The 26,713-nt window shown below is 47.2% G+C and overlaps 1 long non-coding RNA gene across 1 annotated transcript; it reads right to left on the bottom strand.

The window, feature by feature from the left end:
- Nucleotides 1-2,098: 2,098 nt before the first annotated feature.
- On the bottom strand, nucleotides 2,099-25,305 carry LOC119373418 (uncharacterized). The gene is made up of 3 exons (XR_005179855.1): nucleotides 25,168-25,305; nucleotides 6,116-6,154; nucleotides 2,099-2,308 (listed from the first exon to the last, which is right to left on the bottom strand). It is a non-coding gene; the product is annotated as an uncharacterized LOC119373418 (long non-coding RNA).
- Nucleotides 25,306-26,713: the final 1,408 nt, after the last annotated feature.

The raw sequence follows: 26,713 nt of genomic DNA, 5'->3' as shown, positions 1-26,713 counted from the left end.
CTGTGCGGTAATATCGCAGTAATATTGCGTGGTACAAGCGTACATTGCCATCGGGCGTCACACCATGTCAATATCATAACGACTTGGTGGTTTAAAGGCAGCCACCCAACATTTTTATTATTTATTTTATTTGCAGCTTTTTCGATTTTTCGGTCACGGACAAGATGATGATTTTTCGCTCACAACCAACGGCCCCGACGCCGACGGCGGAATTTCTGCGATACGAGCTCTTTAACGCTATCGCGTTAAAAACACAAAACAATATCCGCGCGTTTTTAATTGTTCAAATGCTTATTTAGGATTGATATATGATGGCTAGAATGACAACGTTCCAAGATGTCAGCGTTCTTGTGGTTAGTGGTCTCGCGGCCCAGCTTTTCCTCTAGAGTCAGTATATGAACTCTATGCTAGAATGCCTTCTGCAGATGCAGTTGCGAAGTACCCACTACGTCATAATTCTTCCTTTTGAGAATCAGCGAGGGGCCCACTACGCGTCCGTAAGGCAACACGCGAACCTACGCAGCTGGTCACTTTGTTGATGTCTTTGGCGATGATGATGATTAAATATGTCTTAGCGCTCTGTAATAGGCGGGCCTTTAAAACACCCACTCGTTGCGCAATTCACATGTTTTGACGCCATGTGCGAATCTACGCTTCTGCCACGCAATATTAAGACTCCTTCCATTACATGACATACAGTGTTTTTTTCCGAGGCAGATTGAAACAATGGTTCTCTGTGGTAGAACACCTGCTTGTCACGCAGAAGGCGTGGGTTCGATTCTCACTCGAACCGAATATTTTGAGTATTTATTTTATTTGCGTCTTTCTAAATTTTTCGCTCACGGACAACGCTGATTTTTCGCTCACAACCAACGACGTTGTCGCTGACAGCAGAAGGTCTGCGAAACGAGCTCTGTAACGCTATCGCGTTAATAAACTCCAATAGTGAGGCAACTCGATGCTTAATTGGAGAAGTGTTTCGACGCTCCTTTAACACAGAGTGATTTTCAGTTATATATACATTCTGGCTTTGGCATGAATCCATTTCTAAAAACTGTTACCCATTATAAATCATAGCTCTGGTACTTAGCCGAACTATTAGGATACTGATTAGACACCACTACCCTGAGATATATCACGGCAGCACCTGCAACGCCTGCGGTATAGAACCTGTTACACTCAAATACGTTCTCTGGGTATGTGAAGCAAATACTGAAGGCATTATATCCGATGTTATCTAGGCAAGGTTGGCCGACGCCCTGAGCCACTCAGAGCCTGTCTACCAAATCTCGGCCGTCCAGCAGGCCCGCGAAGCGGCTACTAGGGAAGGCCTGGACGCCCTGACGTGGGACGCCTGAGCCAGGGTCATCAAACTGCAGCACACTCAAGATTTTTCAACCATCCAAACCCGTGAAACGGCTCGGAAAGGTACAGCCCAAAGAACGTGAACTTGGGCATGTTGGTAATCCATCTTAACAACTATAGCGCACCGAAGGGACATGAACACAAAGAAAGGACGTGGACGCAGCGCGTTTTTTTGTGTGTTCCTGTCCCTTCAGTGCGCTATATGTGTTAAGGAGGTACACCCGTTTTTCAAAACAACAACAAAACACCTATGACGATTCTTTAGAGCCGCTTCTGAAAAAAAAATCCCCTTTTTGGCGGTGTATTAGCTGTGCACAAAGTCTACAAGAAAGATTAGTAAATCGAACACACTCGTCAGAGAACGGGCCAAAGACGTTTTAAAGGTCGTGTTAAAATTGATCCGTCGACTTTTCGCGCATGTTACATATTTGATTGGGAAGTAGGGTTGCTAGTCTAGTGTAGATGGATAGCAGATGCATGTGCGCCTAATGGGCCTGTACGTTTGCCATGTTCATCTTTCTGAATGGATTTCTGCATACACATGTTCAGCATTTTTGAGACTGTCAGCATACGTTTTAGCGTGTAGCGTACATGACAGGCTACGTTATAACTTTTAACGATATTGCGCCCAACCTTGGATCGAGTGCGCATCCTCTGTGTTATGTTAGTTCATTTCGGCTCATCTTAGCCACGCAAGGTAAAGGCGCACACGACCTTCGTGCTCTCTGAAGGAACAACTTTATTACCGCGTATATTTCCGTGAATGTGAACACATTCGCCTAAGCCCACCCTCGTGAGCATCTCACCAAGCACACAATGAGGGACCTAAACCCGTTGCAGTTGCCGCTATATCCGCCTGGTAGACACTCGTTGTTCCTGGCGTTGTAATGGTACATGGTTGGAGAGCGTTGTCCAAGACGAAGTCTTCCGTGGCAGCTGCAGGCTTCAATACCAGTAAAAAAATCAATAATGTAAACAAGGTCATTTATCAGGGACACAGCAATGAGACGCATTATTATAACACAATCTATATGGAGTTGTCATTCTGCCGACGTTTCCCTATCGAAAATTCTCATATGACACATATGCCTCGTATCCAATAATTTCGTATGAACACATATGGATCATATGTGTTCTCGTATGATCATGTGAGTTTATTGAATATGTATCATACGTCTCATATGAGAGTTTTCGATAGGGTTGCGCCTTTCCAATAAGAATCCGCTCTCTTCTTGCAACCTTCAGTAAAATTAATGTAACCTCTTTCTGCAGAATGCGCATGCCCCAACTAGTACGCTACCTACAGCAAGAAAGCCGGTCATATGCACTCTCAGTATGGGCAAAAATTTTAAAAAACTTCCATATGGACGTGCATGACTATTAACGTTTTGGTTAATTATAATCACAGTAAGCTAGCTTTTAGTATGTCAGCAGCCGGTGACCCTACTGCTCCCAACGCACCTTGTCCTGCACGAGCTTATTCTATTTGAGCCTGAAAATTTATTAATTCCTTCACCCTAATAAATCCTCGACCGTCCTGGGCCGCCCTTCTGTTCTAGAGGTACTCCGTTACTCAAACTGGCTATCGGTTACCTGTCCTCAGTAAGTAACCTGAAAAGTCTGTTTTGTTGATCTCAACTAGCATACTAATTACCCCTCTTTGGTCTCCGATCCACTGAGGATTTATCTCATATCCTAACGTAGCGCTTAACATATTTTCGCTGCATCACGCGCTGTGTAGTTTCAAACTTCTCGAGTTTCTTTGTTATTGTCGGAGTTTCTGCTCTATAGTATGGCAATGCAGAAAATGAAATGGTTTTACACTTTGCGTTTCAATGACACCGATGAGTTGACGGTCATGAGTTGATAATGCGAATCCGTAGCCGCCAGCCCATCCTTATTATCTTTTCAATGATTTCACAGTCTAGTATTTTAAACACTTCTTGTGACCATGCATTCAATAACACTGAAGAGATTGTATCTCCAAGCTTGACCCGTTTCTCGACCATGATTTTCTTACTTTTCTTGAGGAGGACCAGGGTAGCTGTGAAATGTATGCCTATGTTGGCCATGATGCTCACATACCTGCATGTTTCAAGAAACTAGGCGGACGCTTTAAGAATGGAACACGATAGCCTTTTCAGGCCCCGTTCACATCACCTTGTCATTCACTCGCCATGCTTCGGTTCCCTGTGGGCACCTCAACCGAGACGTGTGGGGAAGGACCACTGTGCGCGTGACATTGCCTGCCGTGAACTCATTTTTTTATATAAATTGCCCTTAGACATAGTAAAACGTGGTGTCAGAGATACACGAACAGATTTGATTCGCGCCGAAAACCTCGCTGTGAACGATAGTATGGTCAGTGGGTCCAACGATCAACGTCAGGTGGTCTGCCAGGCTACATTACACTTCTTCGCCACCTCCGTCTGTTGCACGGAGGTGACGAAGAAGACTTAATTGCAGACCTGGGCAAGTCCACAGCAAATGTGTCACTGCCACATCAAGGATTGTGGCGTATCAGAATGAGGACGGTTCACCATAGTGTCGCAGGTACTATTGCGGCCAGAAAGGGGTCATAGACGGAAGGAGCGTAAACCCGACACCAGTCCTCCATAACGCAACCTCCTCTCGGAGGGTTAATCCACCAGAGAGTTCTGACCCACATGGTGGTATAACGGCTCGTGTTGTACGTTGGACTTTTTTTCCCAAAGCATTTGCCCGTGAGCCTCTTCCGAAAAACATACAAGGAGGCGCGGTACAATTTGCGGGTGAGTTGCGAAATCTGCTTTGACAAGGTCCTGTAAAAATGCTCCAGGCACCCACTGAACACGTATCCGCACAGTTGGAGAAGCAGCAAGGCGGTGACTGTTATCCGAGACTGATGCGGAGCGATATACTTTACGTATATCGTAGAGAGCCTGCGTCGAGTCCGTAAGAATAATAAGAAGAGAATTACTAATAGCTTGAACAAACGGAATGACACCGGCCGCTCCACGTATGCGACAAGCTCACCAAGGTAGACCGCCATATCTGGAACGGACACAGACCAGTATGCCTGGCCTGCCTCTGTTATCGATGTGCACACAAGAGCGGTATGCATCGTGGTGCCACTAACGCTAGTATCAGTCTATGCTACAACAGTTCGAATTGTCTTGTCAGCGAGATGAAGGCTGGTTATATGGGCGAGGATTCGGGCTGGGGATTATGGAGAGGATTCGGGCTGTGAAGGCGAACTATGGGTTTGTTGACACTCTTGTTGCATCATTTTCCACTGGTCCATAGTGATAGTCGTGGAAGCTGGGCTACGAATTTCGCGCCCCATAGGCCGCAGCACCCACTACGCCATAATTCATGATTTTGCGAAGTGGCGAAATGCCCACTACGCGTCTCTAAGGTAATACGCGCACCTACGTAGGTCCAGTCTTTGTTAATATTGTAGCTGATGTTGATGATAATGATGACTTATGGCTGAGAGAGAGAGAGAGAAGGAATGTAGGAAAGGCAGGGAGGTTAACTAGACTATGCGTCCACTTTGCTACCCTACACAAGGGGAGGAGGAATAAGGGAGTAAAAGAGAGTGAAGGATAGACACATTTCACATCACACACACAGTGCCAAGTTTCACAGGCGGTTGCTCAATGAAGTGGCTTTCAAATACCGCAGGAGGGCTCGTGTGGCTTTCTGGGCTGATGTGGTGCGCGACCAGGCTCCTACTCGCCGACTTATGGCTGAGCTCTTCTAACGGGTAAGCGGCTTTAATCCACCGACTCTTTGCGCAATTCACATGGTGGGACGCATGGTACGAATATACGCCTATGCGATCCCACGGTCAGACATGTGCGTGGTACGATACAAGCAATGCATTACTTGTGCTCGATTACATTGTGCTGTAATTTTAATATTGCTTCAATTAGATGGACAGCCCAGAGCTGTGCTTCAAAAGGCCTCTCTGTCCCGACGTGGGAGCGGCCCGCTGCACGCTAATCGCGCGCACCGAAGGACTAAAATAAAGTTGTTCATCCATCCATCCATCCATCAATTAGATGCGTTAAAAAGTGAATGATTCTTGTCATTCATTTACTATCTTTCCTGTAATCGATTACAAATCACAAAATTACACGCCTCAATGTTTTCCTATGGAATTTAAAGCTGACCTTTGAAATTCGATAAGGTGGCGTTCACGACTAAAATAACGTTGGCAATATGCAGCTGAAGAAGACGAATGCCGAATAATACGGTCAGAGTACACTTTTAAATGAAATCACTTCAAGCGAAATTATTTTTAGCGACATGACTTCAAGACATTTCTACCAGAGTTTTGAAAAAAAGAGAGAACAATATAAAGAGTTTCTAGAAAAGCACTTTGAGCATCGCGGCGTCCCTCATGATCATATCGTGGTTTTAGGACGTTAAGCACAATATTATTATTTGAGCGTCGCGCTTGCGTAGTCACTCCACATGCACATAATATATATAACTAAACAATTCCGATTGTATGTTTAATAGACTGCAATACATTTGTGCCTACCAGCGTAAAATTATCACAGCCTCTGCTGCTCCAACTGATGTTTAACGGAATCATTTGTCCCAAGTGACGACTTTCAGTGAACTTTAGCATATCCTCTGAAAACGGTGACAGAACACTGCATGAACAGGTTTTCAACTAAATAATTTCAAAACAGTTATAGTATTAACAAAGAAGGAACAATCAATGAAAATTTGCGTGAATACTAAAATAAACACCAACCTGTAGGATAAATACATAGACCATTTCTTCTATCGCATTCTGGAAAAGAATGTAAGAATTTGGTTTCGAACCACGTTCCAGTTATGTACAAATTTAAGCTTACTTGTGTAGCATTGCGGTACCGTAACTTACGTATCATGATTTTTTTAGCTAACTGCGCTTCTCAAAAATGTTGCATTCTTTATTCAGATGTCAGAAGCAGAGAGAAGTGCAAATAACTAACGATCACTCCATCTATTTATATGTATCCAGCTCAATGTTCTTCTTTGGAAGATTACTATTTATGATCGGGAAAAACCGCAGAGTTCGATTCGATGAAGCCTGACCGCGCAGTACGCGCGCTTGTACTACCTGCACATCCTATTTTACCTTATATTAGATCCACCCGCCGCGGTGTTCTAGTGGTTATGGTGTTCGACTGTTCAACCGAAATTCGTGGGATAGAATCCCGGCCACAGTGGCCGCATTCCGATGGAGGCAAAATGCTAGAGGCCCATGTGCTTAAATTCAGGTGCAAGTTAAAGTACCCAGGTGGTCGAAATTTCCGGTGGCCTCTACCAAGGCGTCTCCCATGATCATATCGTTGTTCTGGCACACAGAACTCAAACAAATATGTTATTATATCAGATCTACATCGTCATCGTTTTTGTCCCGTACTTGACTACTATACTGAAATAACAATATTCGATAAAACAGGAGAAAAAATATTACTGTTTACGCATAAAAAACTCCGTCGTGTGCGCAGAAAAACATAGTCGCGCGAAATATTTAATATGCAGAAACCTTATTTTTTAGCAAGTACACGCATATTTGATTAATTGATTTGATTTTATTCACTTGTTTATTAGCACAGGTGTGACTGAAGGTGAAAGAAAAGCCATTCAAGGATGGCTTCAGGGGTCCTTGGCCCCCTTATTGGCAAATACAGCAGCGGAGGCACGAACATGTTGTTTACATTGACAAAGCATTATTGAACGCACAACATTGTCGTACAGTTTGACGAAGCCACCAAATTGATAAAACACATCATTTCTTGTTACCCTATACAGAGTATCTTGCATTAACATACATTACAGCTGAATGACACGCTAGCACAACAGTTCATTTGAGCTTTCGCCTTGTAATAGTGGCACTTAAGAATTAAATTCAGATAAAAAATCACCGATGACTACGATACTGCCTAATGCGAATTCTGGGCACAGCTTCGTGTTGGGGCAACGCCAACTGTGTTTGAATGTTGGCTTCCCACAGACGTAGCAAGGTAACATTCCTTACTTATTGCCACAGAAGCAGAAGCTGTCAGCGCTCGAGTGCTACGCGTTCGCTCTCTTTTTCCTCGTTCGCCGTATCGGTTACGCCGACGCCAACGGCGACGCCGCTCAACGCAGGAACGGGCGCCTAAGAGCTGAGCTCTAAAACGCCACGCTTGCGCGGAACGCGCAGTACAGTCCCATCGAAAGCTGGAAGAGCGGTCTTTCTAGAGCCCTTTCGAAACTCTCTTGGGGCAACAAATACAAGTACACATGCAAGGTATCCACTACGCCATAAATCATAATTTCAACACGAAACTGTTTTATGCCGGGGTCCACCAAGTACTTCCGTTACCGGGTATGACGTTCATAAAATGGACGCCAATGTGTGAGAAAGAAGAAAATCAAGAAAAAGATCCGCCGCTGGGAATCGAACCCACGACGTTGCGGGCGCGACGGTAAGCGCCCGATGCTAAACCAACTCAGCTACCTTGCATGTGCTGGACGCAGCAGGAATGCGCCTTTATCTCTCACACATTCTCTCTCGCACGGTGCTCTCCGCTGGCGGTGTGGGTAGGCGGCGAGGAGCGTGAGGAGTGGGGCGGTGGCGCTGTCTGTGAGAGCTGAAAAGAAGTAATGCGTCACGATCGACACTTACTAGCGCTTACTCCGACATTGCGCGCGATATCGGAGGTCATGGTTAAACCGTCTCGATACCGGCGCGGGACACTGCATGGCCGCGCTGGCGTCGCCGAGGCAGCCTAGACGCTGTTACGTTCTTTGCCTTTCGCTTCGTGTGAGCGTGCGCCGGCTCATCGCAGTAGTGCAGCTTCCACACGCATCAACGGGAATTCTCCACCACCGACCACTTCGATTGCGAGAGCACCGACTAACCAAACTGCTGCAACACGCGTTGCAGAAAGGACACGATTTCGACGGGTGAATGTCGTGCCTTGGTGGAGCGAGACAGAGGCCAGCACGCGTTTGCGGCTCAAGCTAAAACCTCTACAAACTAGGCGTCAACATAGGTGCATGCACGCCAATCGGTGCTATAGCTGCCAAGCACGAAGATACATTGTACAAGCTCTCATACATAACTACACGATAAGCACTACTTCTGTGTAGACACGTTTCAGTTTCGTGTTATACCGATTTCTATGACTGAGGGATCAGCCATGTTTTTTTGTGTGTGTGAAGTAGGACAGCACCCACTCCGCCATTATTCGTCTTTCCGCTGATAAGCGAGGTACCCCCTACACATCTGTAAGGCATTATGTGCGCTTTGTGGATGATGCGTTGGCTGATGACGATGAAGAATTATGCCTCATAACTTTTCAGTCTCTAGGGAAGCATTAAACCACACGTTCGTTGCGCAATGAGTATTGTGTGATGACTGGAAAAAGGGAGAGTTGGGCTAGTTGGTTGGGGTTTAATTTGTACAGCGCAAAGAACGAAAGACACAGAAGATGACTTAACCACACGAGTGCTGATTGACAACTGAGTGTTTTATTCAAAGAAAACAGAAAAACAAAGAAGAGAAAAAGCAGATCATGCGTGCGGGTCCTGTGGAAGGGGCAATTCAGTTCTTGAATTTGTCTCTCATGTTTAATGAGGAACACGTTTGCTGGGAGTTTGCCCCCAGGCTTAAGAAGCCCTTGGTCAGCTGTTCCTCCAGTCATTCTAAAAAATTGTAAAATCTGGCATTGCTGTTAACAACGTCTTATCTGCCCTGACAAAGTGTTGTGCCCACAAAATGCCTTTTATCTCGAGGTCAACGTCTGAAACATGAAGGTATCCCCTTTGACGTCAGCGTTTCCGCATCATTAAAACTTTCGAACAATGTTCAAAATGTTCAAGCAGAATCGCATAGTACCAAATCAGGAAAGGGTAAGAGGATAGCGGTGACTCGAATATTCGTGGTACCTCTCGCCGTATGAAAACGATTGCTGAGAAGCTCAATGTTGATGTCTACTTTGCGCCAAAAATAGGCTGAACTGCCGGTATGCCAGAATTGATAAGTTGTCCCCAGGTGTGAATGTGTCGTGCAGCAGAATTTGCACAGTCAAGCACTGCATGCCGTTTGTCCCTTGCCAAAACAATGTCTTTTATTCTATTCCGTTTTCATGCGGTAAGGTTTATGCGGGGCGAACGGGGCGCTGCCTCAACATTCGCCTGCGGGTGCACCATAACTCTCTAAAGGGTACACCGTACTCCCATTTGTCTGTACACTGTGCCGCTGGTGGATGCCGACCACCGTTTATGGGCACAATAATTCTCGCATAAGGAAGATGGCTGAAACATTCTCTATCTGAATAAATGGCGACACGTGCGGTAGCACACCGTCTATTGCGTTGCACGAATGCGAGTTGACTTCCTTGAATATTACCTAACGACGCTGCAAGCCTGTAGTCTTTTTGTCCTGTGCAAAGGTTGCGCGCGCATGTTCTGTTATTTTACATCAATCTTTTTCTGTCTTGTTTCAATAAAGCACTCAGTTGTCAGTCAGCGCTCGTGTTCTTAAGTCTTCCTCTGTGTCTTTTGTCTTTTGCGCTGTTGCAAAATGAAGACTGGTTGTGATCTTACTCTTCTGGGACGCTATACTACGTAGGTTAACGCGATTCCTCGCCCGACATGACGCCACTATATGGTCATCTCGTGAATGAGTTTCATCACCAGCGTGGCTCTGTGAGAGAGAGAGAGATAAGATTCTTTAATGAAATGCCCGGAGAGGTTAGCCTGGTTTGTCGCCTGGCTTGCTACTCCAGGTGTCGGGTGATTATGGTATATACAATGATCACATATACACCATATACACACAAATAGTACATACAGTCACAAACACACATATATACATAAGAAGAGTCCTTCACAGGCTTTGGTTAAGCTGAGTGTTCCTCAAAAACGCCAACAGCGCTTTTGTGCTGCGCATCGCACAACTGTTGTCTTGCCACGGGCCGAGAAGGTGCCGCAGCTCCAAGCTCGTGCCGCGTTGCAAATGAAGTGCCTCCTTCAGAATCTGTCGTTCTGCGTCGTATTGGGAACAGTCGCAGAGTACGTGCTTTAGGTCTTCCCGAGTGTTACATGTGGTGCACATGGGTGAGTCCGACTGCCTGATCTTGTGCTTGAAGTATTTCGTGTAGGCAACGTCGAGTCTCAGCCGGTGAATGCAAGTTTCATCTTGTCTGGTTAATCCCTGCGGCACATGAAAGCTACACGTCGGGTCTATTCTGTGCAGCGGTCCATACTGGTTGTTCGCATCGCTCCATATTGTTCTCTGCAGATTACGCGCGAACGCAGACACCAGAATCGCTGCGTCTTTTCTTGAAAAAGGAATTTCAATTTCCTCAGATGCTGTGTCATGCGCAGCTCTGGCAGCGGAGTCAGCTCGAACATTCCCTTCGATGCCGCAGTGAGCGGGCAGCCACTGCAGTACTACATCGTGGTGTAGTTCATGAGCATTATTGCCTAGGCGCCTGATGTCTAGGACTAGTTGGTCTTGCGTACGTGGAGATTTCAGGGACTGCAGTGCGGCTCGTGAGTCGGAGAATATCACCCAAGAGTCGGGTCTCTGATCTTTAATATATGCAAGCGCCCTCCGCAATGCAGCCAGCTCAGTGGCAGCGGCGGATGTACGGTGGCTGAGAGTGGCTGTGATGGTGACATTCGCCGACGGTATCCACACACCTATAGCAGATGATCCATCTGTGACAGACCCATCTGTATAAACGTGACGGCGGGTTCTATAGTTGGTGTTGATGTGTTCAAGAGCGAAGTACGTCAACGCTGGCCCAGGTGTGTTTCTCTTGCTCTTGAACCCCGGCACTGTCGTGACTATCGTCCAGGAAGGAAGCTGCCATGGAGGCCCCGACAATATCGACGGCTGTTCATACGTCGGGGGGAGTAACATTCGCACCTCAGAAATGCTGACTGAAGCAAGTGGATGATCTTGTACCCTTGCCGCAAAACGCAGACAGACTCGGAGGAACTCTTGCTTCATTAGCAGGGCAGCCGAAAGACGTTTGCTTTCTGTCAAGGTCCCGACTGTCGATGTATTTTTCGGTAAACCTAGGCACACCCTCAAGGCTTTGACTTGCATGCTCGTGAGCACCTGAATATTTGATTTGGTGAGGCCCTGTAGTGCAGGAAGACTGTACCGCAGGAGACCTTCACATAATGCTGTATACATTCGCAGCAGTGCACTCACGGAGCAGCCTTCAGCTTTACTTGACATCATGCGGAAGATGTTCGCGTATGATGCGAGCTTCTCTTTTAGTGATCGAATGTGAGGAGACCACGTCATGGATCTGTCGAAGATCACTCCCAAAAATTTGTGACTTGACACGTATGGGATGTGAGAGCCCGCAATCTTTAACTTGTAGTGCGACATATCCCGTTTGGTAAAGGCAATGGCGGCACACTTGTCGGGTGATATGGATAGCCCACGTGTTCGTAAAAAAGTCTCAATGGATTTAATGGCCTTCTGCAGTCTTCCGCGTAGTACTCGACGGTTGCGGCCACTGCTCCATATGCAGATGTCATCTGCATATAAGGATAACTCAACCGATGCAGGGACACATTTTTCCAGACCAATGAGCGAAACATTAAATAAAGTCGGGCTTAATACACCACCCTGAGGGACCCCACGAGGCACTGTATGAAAAGTGGTGTCGCCGTCTTTCGTAGTCATGTACACCAACCGGTCAGTGAGATAGTCAGAAATCCAGCTGTACATACAGCCACTGACTCCTGCAGACCTCAGAGTGTGTAAGATCGCCTCGTGTGTCACGTTATCAAATGCGCCCCTGATGTCAAGGAACACAGCAATGGTAATGTTATGTGCAAGTTTGTTAAGCCTAATGCAGTTGGCAAGACTGATGACGTTATCTATGCTATTGCGGCCCTTTCTGAAACCCGACATCTGTGGGGGATAGGCGTTAGCGCTCACCAGAACCCAATCCAGACGCATCAGCACCATCTTCTCCATAATCTTCCCCACACAGCTGAGAAGAGCTATCGGACGATAGGAGTTTATATCTGTTGGAGTCTTGCCAGGTTTGAGGACAGGGATGATTCGAGCCCGTTTCCAACTAGGTTCGAGTCGACCCCTCTTCCAGCTGGCATTGAAGATAGCAAGAAGGTGCATCTTCGCCTTGTCACCCAGATGCGACAGCTCAGCATAGCTGATGGAGTCAGGTCCAGGAGATGATGTTTTGTTTACTGAAGCCAGGGCGCCGAGCAGTTCCTGGAACGAGAACGGCTCGTCCGTCACACTAGTGTCTACTGTCACAGCAGCAGAGACATTCTGTGCCAATCGTGGTATGGTTGCGATCGCCGTTGCTGTAGTTATCTTGTAGCAAAAAGCCTCCGCCATGTCCAACTCACTGACGTTGCGGGATAGTGCAACAGAACTAAAAGGATGCAGTTGTGTCGGCGGGATCCTCAAGCTTCGCGCTATATTCCATATTCTAGACAGAGGTTTTCTGGGATCAAGCTTGGAGCAGAAAGTGCGCCACTGTCGCCTGTCCAGCTTGTCTAGATGACGTTGAATGCGTTTCTGCGTTCGCCTGGCTTCGCGAATGTCGTCTATAGATAGCGTTCTACGAGCACGCCTCTCAGATCTGCGGCGTATTGCTCGAAGTCTCTCGTACTCAATGTCAGCCGTTTTGCGATTCCCAGGCGGCTTGAGATGCTTAGTGCTACTGTGCTTTGTTTGACATATAGCATCCACAAATTCGTCGTAGGTCATCTCAGATGAGTATGAATCTTCGAGAGTCGCGCTGTACACTTCCCAGTCAGTGCAGCGAACAATCTTGCCTTTTATATGCTGCAGAGGGCAGCCCAAAGAGATGTACGTTGGCACGTGGTCGCTGCCGTGACTTTCAATATCTGGGAACCAGGTTGCCGCCCGCGTGAGGCAAGAGGACATCATGGTGACGTCTAGCGCACTGGATCGATCTCCCTGGTAGAAGGTTGGCCGACCGTCGTTGAGAACTACCAGGTCATTTTTGTGAGCTACTTCGAGAAGACGCCGACCTCGTGCAGACGATCTTCTGCCACCCCAGGCTGGGTGATGTGCGTTGAAATCCCCTGTTAAAATGTGCGGTCCAGGTGTCGCATCTAGTACTTCTTGCAGTCTGTCCACGTCAAATCTTGCTCGAGGAGGTATATATGCCGCAATCACCGTAAATGTCAAATTGTTCCACTTTACTGTCGCTGCCACATATTCGTTTGACGTGTCAACTGGCAGGTAATGAGCCTTAAAAGTCAGATCATTGCGGACCGCCAACATGACTCTATTGGTATCCACTCCAGTCGACGAAAAAATGAGAGTGTATCCAGAAAGGCGAATGCTGGTGCGCACTCGGGATTCCGAAATTGCGATTACCGGGAAGCGGTGCTTGTGTACAAATTGCCTGAAGTCCGAGAGACGACAGCGGAGGCTGCAGGCGTTCCATTGAAATATGGTGGCGTTGTTTCGGATGTTGGTCAAGCTGAGTTGTTGCGTTGCTAGCGCCATTTTTCCAGAATAGGCAAAATAAGGTCCAGCAGTGTCAAGATGGCTTTTGCGACCAGAGAAGACATGGGTGCGAGGAAGCTGCGAGCAGCGTCGACAAGAGCAGATAACAATGAGAATGTGGTTTCGTTGCCTTGCCGAGTGCTGCGCTCTCGCGGTCCACTCCATGGATATGAGGACCGTGGTCTTGTCGACGGACCAGCTGTGCTCTGCTGAACTCCAACAGTCGGAACATTAATTGGAGCTGCAGCTGCAGTTGTAGTCAAAATCGATGTTTGTGCCGTTGGGCGAGGCGGCAGAGATGGGAATTCATCCGTGTCGTCAATTCGTGGTGTCGTTTCAAATGCTTTTTCCGATGCACTTGTGTTGTTCACAGGCGTCTTTTCACCACTATGCCTGCTGGAAGCGTTCCGCTGCTTGCACACGACCGCCTTTGCAGAAGAGTATCCAACATTGTTATTCTTCTTGTAGTTGTGTATTTCCTTCTCTTTGCGCAATACACGACAACGAGGTGACGTAGACTCGTGCTTTTTCTTGCAGTTTGGACACTGTGGTTCTTCAGTTCCGCAGGAGGATCGCTCGTGGTTACCTCCGCAGCGCGAGCACCGCGCTTGCAGCCGACAGGTACCAGCCACGTGTCCAAAACGTTGGCACTTGGAGCATTGTCTCGGTGACTCAATGTACTTGTACACGCGATAACGTGTGTATCCCAATATAACATGCTCAGGAGCACTTTCTGTGGCAAACACAATGCGAACATTTTCCGACGCTCCAAGTCGCCGTACTGACTTGACAGGAGCCCTTTGAAGGAGTGCCGAGAAAATATCCTGTTGATCAAGGTCCGTAGGTACTCCCTTGATGACGCCGACTCCACAGTTGTTGGGCCGCGGCTCGTAAGCCTGAAGCGCGATTTCCCCAATATTTTTTATTTTCAGAAGACGTTCGGAGACTTCTGCACTGCGTGTGTCCACAGCGAGAAGATTTAGACGTTCATTAGGTCGCACTTGTAGCACGCCATCTGGTACTACCGCTTCAAAGGCTGCTTTCAATGTGAGTGGGTTGAAGCGCGTTATGATTTGCTCAGGATTTTGTGGCTTGAATATAACAGTAAGGTTTGGTCTCGGCATATTTTCAACAGGCGTTGAACTTAGTGGCATGCGAGATCTCTTCGATCCACGACATCGCTTAGGTGGCAGTACTACGCTGCCTTTATCTGAGTCATCAGAGGAGTTTACGGAAGCGTCCATGTAGGTAATAGTGGCAGAGGAATCGGACATGTCCGAAAAATCGTCCTGACCTTCAGGTAGCCCGGCGTCAAGGCAGGAGATGTTCTTGCTCGGAGCACCTTGGGCCAGTGGAAGTGAGAAGTTCTCGGCAGATGACTTCGAGCTGTGGCCCGAAGTTGCGCCAGGCTGCATTCCAGAGGCAGAGCATGTCCCAAGGCTCGTTGCCGGCGCATGCACCTTCAGAAGTTGATCTGGCTGGATCTCAGGAGCTTTGACAGGGTGCGGCCCCGAAGGCACCGCACCCGCTGCCGGAAGCATACCTGATGCCCCGGAGTTCAGCGTGTAGATGGTGAAGTGACTTGAGGCAGATATATCGAAAGATTGAAGAGAGACAAGCAAAGCAGCACAGCCGCCGCGCAACTTCTTCTTCTTCGAATCTGTGGTCTGCTCACCAACTCGGTAATGTAAGAGTTCACCGGTCTCGGATTTATGTCACAGTTCCTTACAGCCATGCGCTTTCTCCAAGTACTGTGAAGACCGAGGAGAAAAAACATGTCATAGGGCACAGTGCCTTGACCTGTAGCTAAATAACGAATACCGTGTGGCGTGAGCGGTAATTCTTTTTAAGGGTTCTTTGCATAATATCCCATAAGGAGGCCGCACTCCAACAGTCTACAAATACATGTTCTATAGATTCAGGTTTCCTACAAAGTAAACAATCGGTACCCCATGCGATTTTCGGAAATTGGAATATGACGAAGAAGGGTTGGTATTGATGGATGCTCTGATCAAAATGAAAGTTTTGTAATCTCAACCATATGCTAACAGCGGTGCGGTCAGAAAGTGTTTCCTAATATCTGGAAATACAGAAAAAAAAACCACCGCGGATCTGTGGTAGAATACTCAACTGTCGCGCAGATCGTCCGCGTTCAAATCCCATTCGATTATTGTTTTTTTTTTCTCGTTTTCCTTTTCATGTCTAGCGGTTATTCTTCCATGTCTATCGGTACGCCGCCGACGACGAAAACGACGGTGACGCCGCTCAACGCAGCAACGGGCGCCTAAGAGCTGCGCTCTAAAATAGCATTTTGGGATGTTTTGTAAAACGCATCTCAGCGAATCGGAATAGTCATTTAGACTACATTTAGCCTAAAAACATCTGCAAGGTGCAAAATATATAAACAGCAAGAAGGATCAAGCATAATTTATGATTCGAGCTCATTTCAATGAATATTATTATTATATTATTATTATTATTATTATTATTATTATTATTATTATTATTATTATTATAATTATTATTATTATTATTATTATTATTATTTTGTCAAAGAAGCGCAAGTCATTTATTCAACGTTTTGACCTCATACGATTTACAGCCACGCTTACTGTCAGCAAGCAAACTGCAACCTACGAAACAACATTTTCTATTTGGGCTAAACTGTGCACTGCTTACTAATTATCATGCGACAATGTCGGAGGGGTACTCACAGTACTGACGAAGCTTATCAATCCGTTCATATACTTCTAAGTGCTCTTTCTCCTCTAAATAAATTCGGCAGATGACACGTACCACGGGAATCTATGTAATGCGAAGCATGCGGCGGGGAGGTGACTGTGGCGTAATTTTAAATGCGAAGCATTTCTTAGCGAACTTCTGCGACTTTGACCGTATCTATCTATCTATCTATCTATCTATCTATCTATCTATCTATCTAGCCGCCTACGACTTTGTGCTCTCCTGCTCGCTTGGTTAATCGAATGTGCACCAAAATTGGTATGGCGTAACATGACTGTATGACGAACATAAATGACAAGTCATAACATGAAAATCATGACACGAATGTCATGTACAGCATGATTTACATGCTACGCTCATGGTGCGCTGGCGGCCGTTTCGCTAGCTTGATATACACCAAAATTGGTATCTTGTGACGTGACTGTGTGACGAACATAAATAACACGAGTTATCATGAAAATCATGACACGCATGTCATGTACAGCATGACTTACGTGCCACGCTCATGGGGCGCTGGCGGCCGTTTCGCTAGCTTGATATACACCAATATTGGTCTCTAACGACGTGACCGTGTGACGAACATAAATAACCCGAGTTATCATGAAAATCATGACACGCATGTCATGCACAGCATGACTTACGTGCCACGCTCATGGGGCGCTGGCGGCCGTTTCGCTAGATTGATATACACCAAAATTGGTATCTTGCGACGTGACCGTGTGACGAACATAAATAACACGAGTTATCCTGAAAATCATGACACGCATGTCATGTACAGCATGACTTACGTGCCACGCTCATGGTGCGCTGGCGGCCGTTTCGCTAGCTTGATATACACCAATATTGGTCTCTTACGACGTGACCGTGTGACGAACATAAATAACACGTGTTATCATGAAAATCATGACACGCATGTCATGCACAGCATGACTTACGTGCCACGCTCATGGGGCGCTGGCGGCCGTTTCGCTAGATTGATACACACCAAAATTGGTGTCTTGCGACGTGACCGTGTGACGAACATAAATAACACGAGTTATCCTGAAAATCATGACACGCATGTCATGTACAGCATGACTTACGTGCCACGCTCATGGTGCGCTGGCGGCCGTTTCGCTAGCTTGATATACACCAATATTGGTCTCTTACGACGTGACCGTGTGACGAACATAAATAACACGTGTTATCATGAAAATCATGACACGCATGTCATGCACAGCATGACTTACGTGCCACGCTCATGGGGCGCTGGCGGCCGTTTCGCTAGATTGATACACACCAAAATTGGTGTCTTGCGACGTGACCTTGTGACGAACATAAATAACACGAGTTATCATGAAAATCATGACACGCATGTCATGCACAGCATGACTTACGTGCCACGCTCACGGGGCGCTGGCGGCCGTTTCGCTAGCTTGATATACACCAATATTGGTCTCTTACGACGTGACCGTGTGACGAACATAAATAACACGAGTTATCATGAAAATCATGACACGCATGTCATGCACAGCATGACTTACGTGCCACGCTCATGGGGCGCTGGCGGCCGTTTCGCTAGATTGATACACACCAAAATTGGTATCTTGCGACGTGACCTTGTGACGAACATAAATAACACGAGTTATCATGAAAATCATGACACGCATGTCATGTACAGCATGACTTACGTGCCACGCTCACGGGGCGCTGGCGGCCGTTTCGCTAGCTTGATATACACCAATATTGGTCTCTTACGACGTGACCGTGTGACGAACATAAATAACACGAGTTATCATGAAAATCATGACACGCATGTCATGCACAGCATGACTTACGTGGCACGCTCATGGGGCGCTGGCGGCCGTTTCGCTAGATTGATACACACCAAAATTGGTATCTTGCGACGTGACCTTGTGACGAACATAAATAACACGAGTTATCATGAAAATCATGACACGCATGTCATGCACAGCATGACTTACGTGCCACGCTCATGGGGCGCTGGCGGCCGTTTCGCTAGATTGATACACACCAAAATTGGTATCTTGCGACGTGACCGTGTGGCGAACATAAATAACACGAGTTATCATGAAAATCATGACACGCATGTCATGTACAGCATGTCTTACGTGCCACGCTCATGGTGCGCTGGCGGCCGTTTCGCTAGCTTGATATACACCAATATTGGTCTCTTACGACGTGACCGTGTGACAAACATAAATAACACGAGTTATCATGAAAATCATGACACGCATGTCATGCACAGCATGACTTACGTGCCACGCTCATGGGGCGCTGGCGGCCGTTTCGCTAGCTTGATATACACCAATATTGGTCTCTTACGACGTGACCGTGTGACGAACATAAATAACACGAGTTATCATGAAAATCATGACACGCATGTCATGTACAGCATGACTTACGTGCCACGCTCATGGGGCGCTGGCGGCCGTTTCGCTAGATTGATATACACCAAAATTGGTATCTTGCGACGTGACCGTGTGACGAACATAAATAACACGAGTTATCATGAAAATCATGACACGCATGTCATGTACAGCATGACTTACGTGCCACGCTCATGGCGCGCTGGTGGCTGTTTCGCTAGCTTGATCTACCCCGGAATTGGTCTTGCGCGATGTGACTGTGTGACGAACATAAATAATAGGAGTTAACATGAAAACCATGACACGCATTTTCCTCAATGACATACAAGACGATGTATGCAGCTCTTTGCTGGCTGCTTCGCATTACATCGATTCCCACAATGCGTGGGATCTGCCGGCTTTTTTTACATTGAGCGAGACGTTACGAAATGACGCTAAAGATAGGCGCGAATAGTATACCCCCGCACATATGTTGAATATTAGCACATGTGTTATATAACCAGTTGTTTGCAGTTGCGTAAGGATGCCAACAGCAACGTAAGTATTACCAACACCAGATATGGCAAACCGATATGTAGTGCTTATACTTGTCCGCTATCAAGGAGAACTCGCACGTTTCACGAAACTGTGTGCATGTGCGGAAGGGGTTCTTGACAGTTCTCATGTAGACGGGGGCGAGCGCAATGTCTTCGTTGTTGTGACTGATGTGAGCAACGCAGATCTCGCCGATTCCGCTGCTTGTCTCTGTCTTTTCGGTGTCTGGCGGCCGGCGAAGTGGGATGCGGCTTACGTTGAAGTTGCGCATCCCCGTGTTCCTATATGTGCCCACACTGCCGCAGCTGCAATGAAGCCCCTTGCTGTGGACGACACATTTGAATTAAGTTATAGGAGTGAGTGGGCTCATCGCTCCAGGTTTCAGAAAGTGCTAACACGCCAATTTCTCTGAGCAGAGCGTCTCTTTCGAAGTCGTACACACTTACGTTGAGAGCGGCGAGCTTGATGTGATTGTTCTGGTTGTGGCACCCATTGAAGGTGGTAGCCCGGTCCAAGACAATGCTAGAGGCCTGTTTGCCAACCGGGTCATAACGTCGACAGACTGTGTCGATAGAGCCGGCGACATCTCGGCTCTATTGAAGTCACTTGAAGGCACTTGAAGTCACCTTTTGCGTTGGTGAGATATAGGCCGTCGAAGCTGGTAGCCCTTGATAGTGGTACGTAAACCAACTTCAGTGGATGGCGCTTATGGTATTCGAAGACTAGCTGGGCTTCTGTAGCCCTTTGTGACTTATATACAGTTAGGGTATTCGCTTGCGCAAGGGCAAACTGGGCCCTCTTACACGAAATATTTTATGGTGTATGTCGTGGTTGTGGTGCTTCGCAGTCCCTCGGGCACTGATTTCAATTCTATTGAGGGTGTGCGGCAGTGATGTGCTTCGTCCTGGCTGGGTCGACAGTGCCTAGCAGGGACATGAGAAATGTTCAAGCCACAGTAGCAACATGTTGCCGTGTTCGTCATGTTCGATGTACCACAAGGTGCCCATGTTTCCATTAACGAGGCCGTAGCGTCGATGTTGGCCGTGACCATGTACGGCTTGCCGATGCTCAGGTAAATTGAGGCCTGCAGGCTACTCATTTCGCTGGCCTTCATGTTACCACCTTGGTCAGGGAATGCCTGTGAACCTGCTCATTCTTATAGCCACTTGTGTTATCGAATGACATAACACGCTGTGCGCGATGTCAAGGCAAAGTGCGTTGTAGCGGTCGGCGCCCGCATCGCTGCAGTATAGCTGTATGCCGTCAGGGCACTTAGCGGCTCTCAGTCAATCTGACGTCATCCTCTGTCAGCATGAAGCCATCGCCCAGCCCCAAATGAAATGAAGAGAACACTGCGTCATTCTGGCGGACCACGTGGACGAGTGGATGGGTCGAGCGTCTTCCAGAGGTGTTCTGTCTTCAGCTCCCTCGCTTGCCTTGCGTTTCATGCGTATGTTCACCGTGGAGGAGGAGGAGGAGGAAGGAAATGAAGGAAAGGCAGGGAGGTTAACCAGACGCGCGTCCGGTTTGCTACCCTACGCTGGGGGGAAGGGATGAAGGGATTAAAAGAAAGAAAGAAGAGGGAAGAAGGCATTGTCAGGGTACATATGCACCTGTCCATTGAATGCCTACAAGCGGTCGTTTAAGCCGGTCGATCTTAAAAACAGCAGTAATGCTCGCGTCGCTTTGCTGGCCTGCGATGCGTAGGGCCACGATCCGAGGATCTTCTCTTCGGAAAACGGTCTGTCGTCTAACTTGTTCAACGCATCGCGCAGAACGTTTCGTTCGTTCACAAAACGTCCACAGAAACACAGTAGATGTTCTATCGTTTCGTTGCTATTGCACGAGTCACATTTTGAGGTGTCTGCCATTCCTATGCGAAAAGAGTACGCCTTCGTGAAAGCTACTCCTAACCACAGGCGGCACAGTAAAGTTGCATCACGGCGGGAGAGGTGCGATGGAACTTGGAGCTTCCTCGATGGGTCTAGTTCATGCAGGCGACGGTTCCAGACACTGGGGTCACTCAACCAAGTTTGCGTCATGGTGTCAGCGAACGAGCGTAGACCCTTTGCAGCGTCTATCCTCGACAAGGGTATTGGGGTTGTCTGGGCATCCTCGTGAGCGGACCGAGCAGCATCATCAGCGAGGTTGTTACCCACAATACCACAATGTCCCGGCAGCCATTGGAACACAACGTCATGTCCCTTCGATAAAGCTTGGTGAAGAGCTTCTCTCATTTCGTTCACTAACTGCTCGTGCACCCTTCGTCGTAATGCTGATTGCAGACTCTGAAGGGATGCCTTAGAGTCGCAAAAGACAGCCCACTTTTGAGGCTGGGCTTCCGCGATATAAAGGATAGCAGCACGTAAGGCGGCAAGCTCCGCTGCTGTTGATGTCGTCCCGTGTGACACCCTGAACTTGACAGTCACTTGGTAGGCCGGAATAACAACAGCACCTGTGGAGCTGTCGGCTAAGACTGATCCATCGGTATAAATGTGTGTCCTTTGGCCATACTCCTCGTTGAGTAGTGACAATGTCGCCTGTCGTAGAGCCACTGTCGAATGACGGCTCTTCTTCGTTATTCCCGGAATTGTGAGGCGTACCTGTGGTTGTTGTAGGCACCACGGAGGCGACAGTGGTCTTGCTGCTGGAGTAAAGCCCGACGGAAGGCATTCTCTATGAGTCGAAACAATCTTTGAAAACATGGCTTGCGGTCTCTGAAGTGGCAACGCAGCAATATGGTGACCGGGAACTCGGCAGAGATGTCTAATGTGAGCTCTTAAATTGTCAGTAGTGACGTATGTTGGAATCGGATGCTCTCTTGCGATCGTAATTGTCCCGTGCGTGGAGGTGCAGCGTGGTAATCCTAAGCACGTGCGTAGTGCCTGGCCTTGCAAACTTTGGAGGGTGCGGATGTTCGTCTTGCATGTATTGGCCAGCATCGGCAAGCTGTAACGTAAAAATCCCAGAAACAGTGCTCTGTAAAGCTGCATCATGGAACGTATCGATGTGCCCCAAGTTTTCCCGCAGAGGAAGCGCATTATGTGAACTATGGAAATTAGTCTTCTCTTCATGTAAACGCAGTGGGCGCTCCACGAAAGATCCCTGTCAATAATCACACCTAGGAAGCGATGGTTCTTCTGGTACGAGACATTTTGGCCGTTGATAATAACAGGATATGGTGTCATGGCCTTGCGTGTAAACGCGACCAACGCACATTTCTCGGTAGAGACAGAAAGACCCTGTTTGCGGAGATATGAGCAGGTTAAGGTGGCAGCCTGCTGGACTCTTGCGCGCACTTGAAGACGGGTCACAGCCGAAGACCAAAGGCAAATGTCGTCAGCATATATTGATATGTGAGCAGTACTTGGTAAAAGCTCACGAATGCCGACCATCACAAGATTAAACAAAGTGGGGCTCAATACCCCGCCCTGTGGGACGCCACGGGAAGTATAGTGGTTGGCAGTGGGACCATCTTCTGTCTGCACAAAGAAGGACCTCCTCGTCAAATAATCGCGGATCCAGTGGAACATCCGACCGCCAATGCCGACAGCCTCCAAGGACTCGAGGATCGCGTCATGTGTTACGTTGTCGTACGCCCCTTTCACATCGAGAAATAGCGCCAGTGATATGCGCTTGAGGCACTTTTGCTGCTGGACAAAGGTTGTGAGGTCAATGACGTTGTCAACGGATGACCTGCCTCGCCGAAAGCCCGTCATGCAGTCTGGGTACACATTGTAGCGCTCGAGATACCATTCTAGGCGTAGAAGTATCATCCTTTCCATGACTTTCCCGACGCAACTTGCCAGAGCAATAGGGCGAAATGACGTCAAATCGAATGGAGACTTTCCTGGTTTGAGTAGTGGCACAAGCCGACTTATCTTCCATTGCTGGGGAACAATGCCAGCATGCCATGAGTGGTTGTAATATCTCAACAGCTTTCCTCTGGCCTCTTTTTCAAGGTTGGCTAAAGCGGCGTAGGTGACGCCATCAGGCCCTGGTGAAGATGATCGTCGGGAAGCCGCCAAGGATGCGTCCAGTTCTTCCATAGTGAAATCTTTGTCCATTTCTGGGATCCGGGGCTCAGGAAAAACACTCTGAACGGCGGAAGCGGGCATGGCACACACACCAGCGATTCGCGTACAAAATTCATTCGTCACTTCAAGTTGGGTGCGGCCTAGATGTAGGGCTAGAGCCATGAAAGGATGTCTTTGTTGGGGAGTCGAGCGCAAGCCACGAATAGTGCTCCAGATGCGTGACAATGGCTTGCGAGGATCCAATGACTCGCAGAATGATTTCCAGTGCTGCTCTTCAAGTTTGTCCAAACGTCGTTGGACTTTTTTCTGTATGCGCCGTGCCAGCCTTAAGTCACATATTGCCTTCGTGCGTCTGTATCTCCTTTCCGCCCTTCGGCGAAGCGTGCACAGTTTCTCCAGTTCAACGTCAAAGTCTGAACGCTTGCCGGCAAACGGGAGCATGCAGGAAGCTTCTCTCATTGCCTCTTTGATAACATCTTCCAAGTTATGGCCAAAGTCTTCTCGGCATGCATTTTCCATGAGACGCTGAAATTTTTGCCAATCGATTCTCCGTATTTTATTCCTAGAGGACGAGTTGGTAAGACCTCTGATTCGCACATAAGTTGGAATGTGGTCACTACCATGTGTTTCAATGTCTGAAAACCACTGGACTTGCGACCGGAAGCTTCTGGATACCAGGGTCAAATCTAGGCAACTGCTGTACGTAAGCCCCCGCAGGTATGTAGGACTGCCATCATTTATAAAACACAGGTCGTGCTTAGAGGCGAATGACACGAGGTTTCTTCCTTTAGCGTTGATCGTCGAACTACCCCAAAGTAAGTGATGTGCGTTGAAGTCACCAGTTATGACCCAAGGGCCACTAGTTGCTGACAATATGTCTCGTAGTCTGTCCTGTTCAAATCGTCCGGCTGGCGATATGTAGACACCAATGAGTGTGAATGACACTTTCTCCTTTCTTACACGTAAACAGACATATTGATTGTCATCATGTGGTTGAACTGCGTGGTGAACATACGTAAAATCCGTGCGAATGTATACAACCACCTTGCTGCGTTCCTCGCACGTTGAAGAAACAAAAGCTTCGTACCCTGATAGTTTGAGAGGTTTTTCTATGTTTGGTTCGCAGATAACCGTTAATGTGTTGATTGAGACTGCGAATCATTCGGGGCACATACCCGCATAACATGAACTGTGGTATGCGGGTATCTGCCACAGGTGACTGAGAGAAAGGACTTCATACGCGACAGGCGTTTTGTGCTCCTATTGTCATGACCAGTGAGTTAATCGTGTTCGACATACACTGATCCCCTGCTATGCCAATTTCGGTATACTACACGTTATCGAGAAGACTGGAAGAGAGGTCCGCCCAGATTTAGGCGGCTAGATAGATAGATAGATAGATAGATAGATAGATAGATAGATAGATAGATAGATAGATAGATAGATAGATAGATAGATAGATAGATAGATAGATAGATAGATAGATAGATAGATAGATAGATAGATAGATAGATAGATAGATAGATAGATAGAAACTGCCAAACTGTCTGAGGTTCGCTAAGAAATACTTCGCCTTCAAAAAAAGGTTAAGATATTTCCCTACCTAGTTCGTCCCTTCTTGCCTCCACATCGTTCTGTGCACCGGTTCCTTGTAAATGAAGTAAAATGGCGAGCAGCAACATAATCAGGATAGTATCAGCTGAAATTATTGGTTTCATTGATGCTACGCTGCTAGACGTGCGCGCAGTCTGAATATTAACACGCATATTACATATGCAATTCTCACGTACAACGGCTTGAGGCACTCTCCATCAATCGTAGACTGTTCTTTCTCGGAATAATTTATACGCCAGATCAAAATTCATTTTGAATATTGCAACCGAATGTAGGGTGCTGATGCTTGCCTAAGTGTTTCAATCGTTGACACCTGTCAAGGATGACAAATCTTGGATACTCGTTATAAACGCATGCTGTAGAGATTAATCGAACCAGTCATTTCTACAATGCACACAGACGCTCAATGCTAACTAATGCGGACACAGCACCTTATCATCGGATGACTGTCTGCTTTGCTTGGTACTTCAAGCAAAGCAGACAGTCATCCTATACCGTATGCTTCAGAGGAAGCCTAGTTGAGTGCATTAATAGGCACGAGAGCGTACACTGATTCTTAACAGAAGTGAATAGAATGGTAGAGATTTGCAAGAATATTTTTCTGGTTAACACATTAGCTCCTCTTAAACACAAACTGAGCTAAACGCACGAACACAGATCAAGTAAGCAGTGGAAGCAATAAGAAATGCCTGAAGCGCTCTGAAGAGTATCAGCGCGAATATCCAAAGTGTGCAGATTAAGCAAACTGGGGAAATTTGCTCGCGACCAAAAATTATATTGCATTAGGTTATCGCGTCTTCCGAGATCATGCAACTTACGCTGCTTAAAAAAAGTAAACAATACGCCTCTTTTCTTCATAGCTTCTTTAGCATCATCTCTCGAATTACCTCGTCATGACAACAATATGAATTGCACTTATGTCTTGAACGCCTTGCGCAATGGCCATACCTCCATTGCAACACGGCTTTACTAGCCTGAAGCCTAAAGACCAGTCGTTCAAACCCATCGGGAAATGTAGCAGAGCAGTCCGGGTAAAAATATTTAAGACCAGAATATCTCGTTCAAATATGCCCTCTGATATACTCCCTGATAGTGTACTAGTTGATGAACTAACAATTCGAGAATTGTTGAGATGGAATTTCATAATATTAGTTGTTGTGGTTGGACGCCCCAAAACCACGATACTATTATGAGTGACGTCGTAGTGGATGGCTCCGGAAATTTTGACTACCTTGGGTTCTTTAACATGCACCTATATCTAAGCACACGGGCTTCAAGCGTGTTCGCCTCCATAATTGTTGAGGCGTAGATAGGTCCTTCATCAATTTCCCCACCCCTAAATTGAGCACTTACTCAATAATTAAGGCGAAAGCCTTAGATGGCTCAACGAACACGAAAACTGACCATCGGCGGCGCCAACAAAAGTGATGCAAAAAAATCATCACGTGATGACGCAACCATGTGACGTCATCTATGATGTCATCATGACGATGACGTCATATATTGTCAGAATGTGTGACGCCATTATTACGTCA

This window comes from Rhipicephalus sanguineus, chromosome 11 (genome assembly GCF_013339695.2).
Source record: "Rhipicephalus sanguineus isolate Rsan-2018 chromosome 11, BIME_Rsan_1.4, whole genome shotgun sequence".
Taxonomy (NCBI): Eukaryota; Metazoa; Arthropoda; class Arachnida; order Ixodida; family Ixodidae; genus Rhipicephalus; species Rhipicephalus sanguineus.
This window is presented reverse-complemented; position numbering and strand designations above follow the sequence as displayed.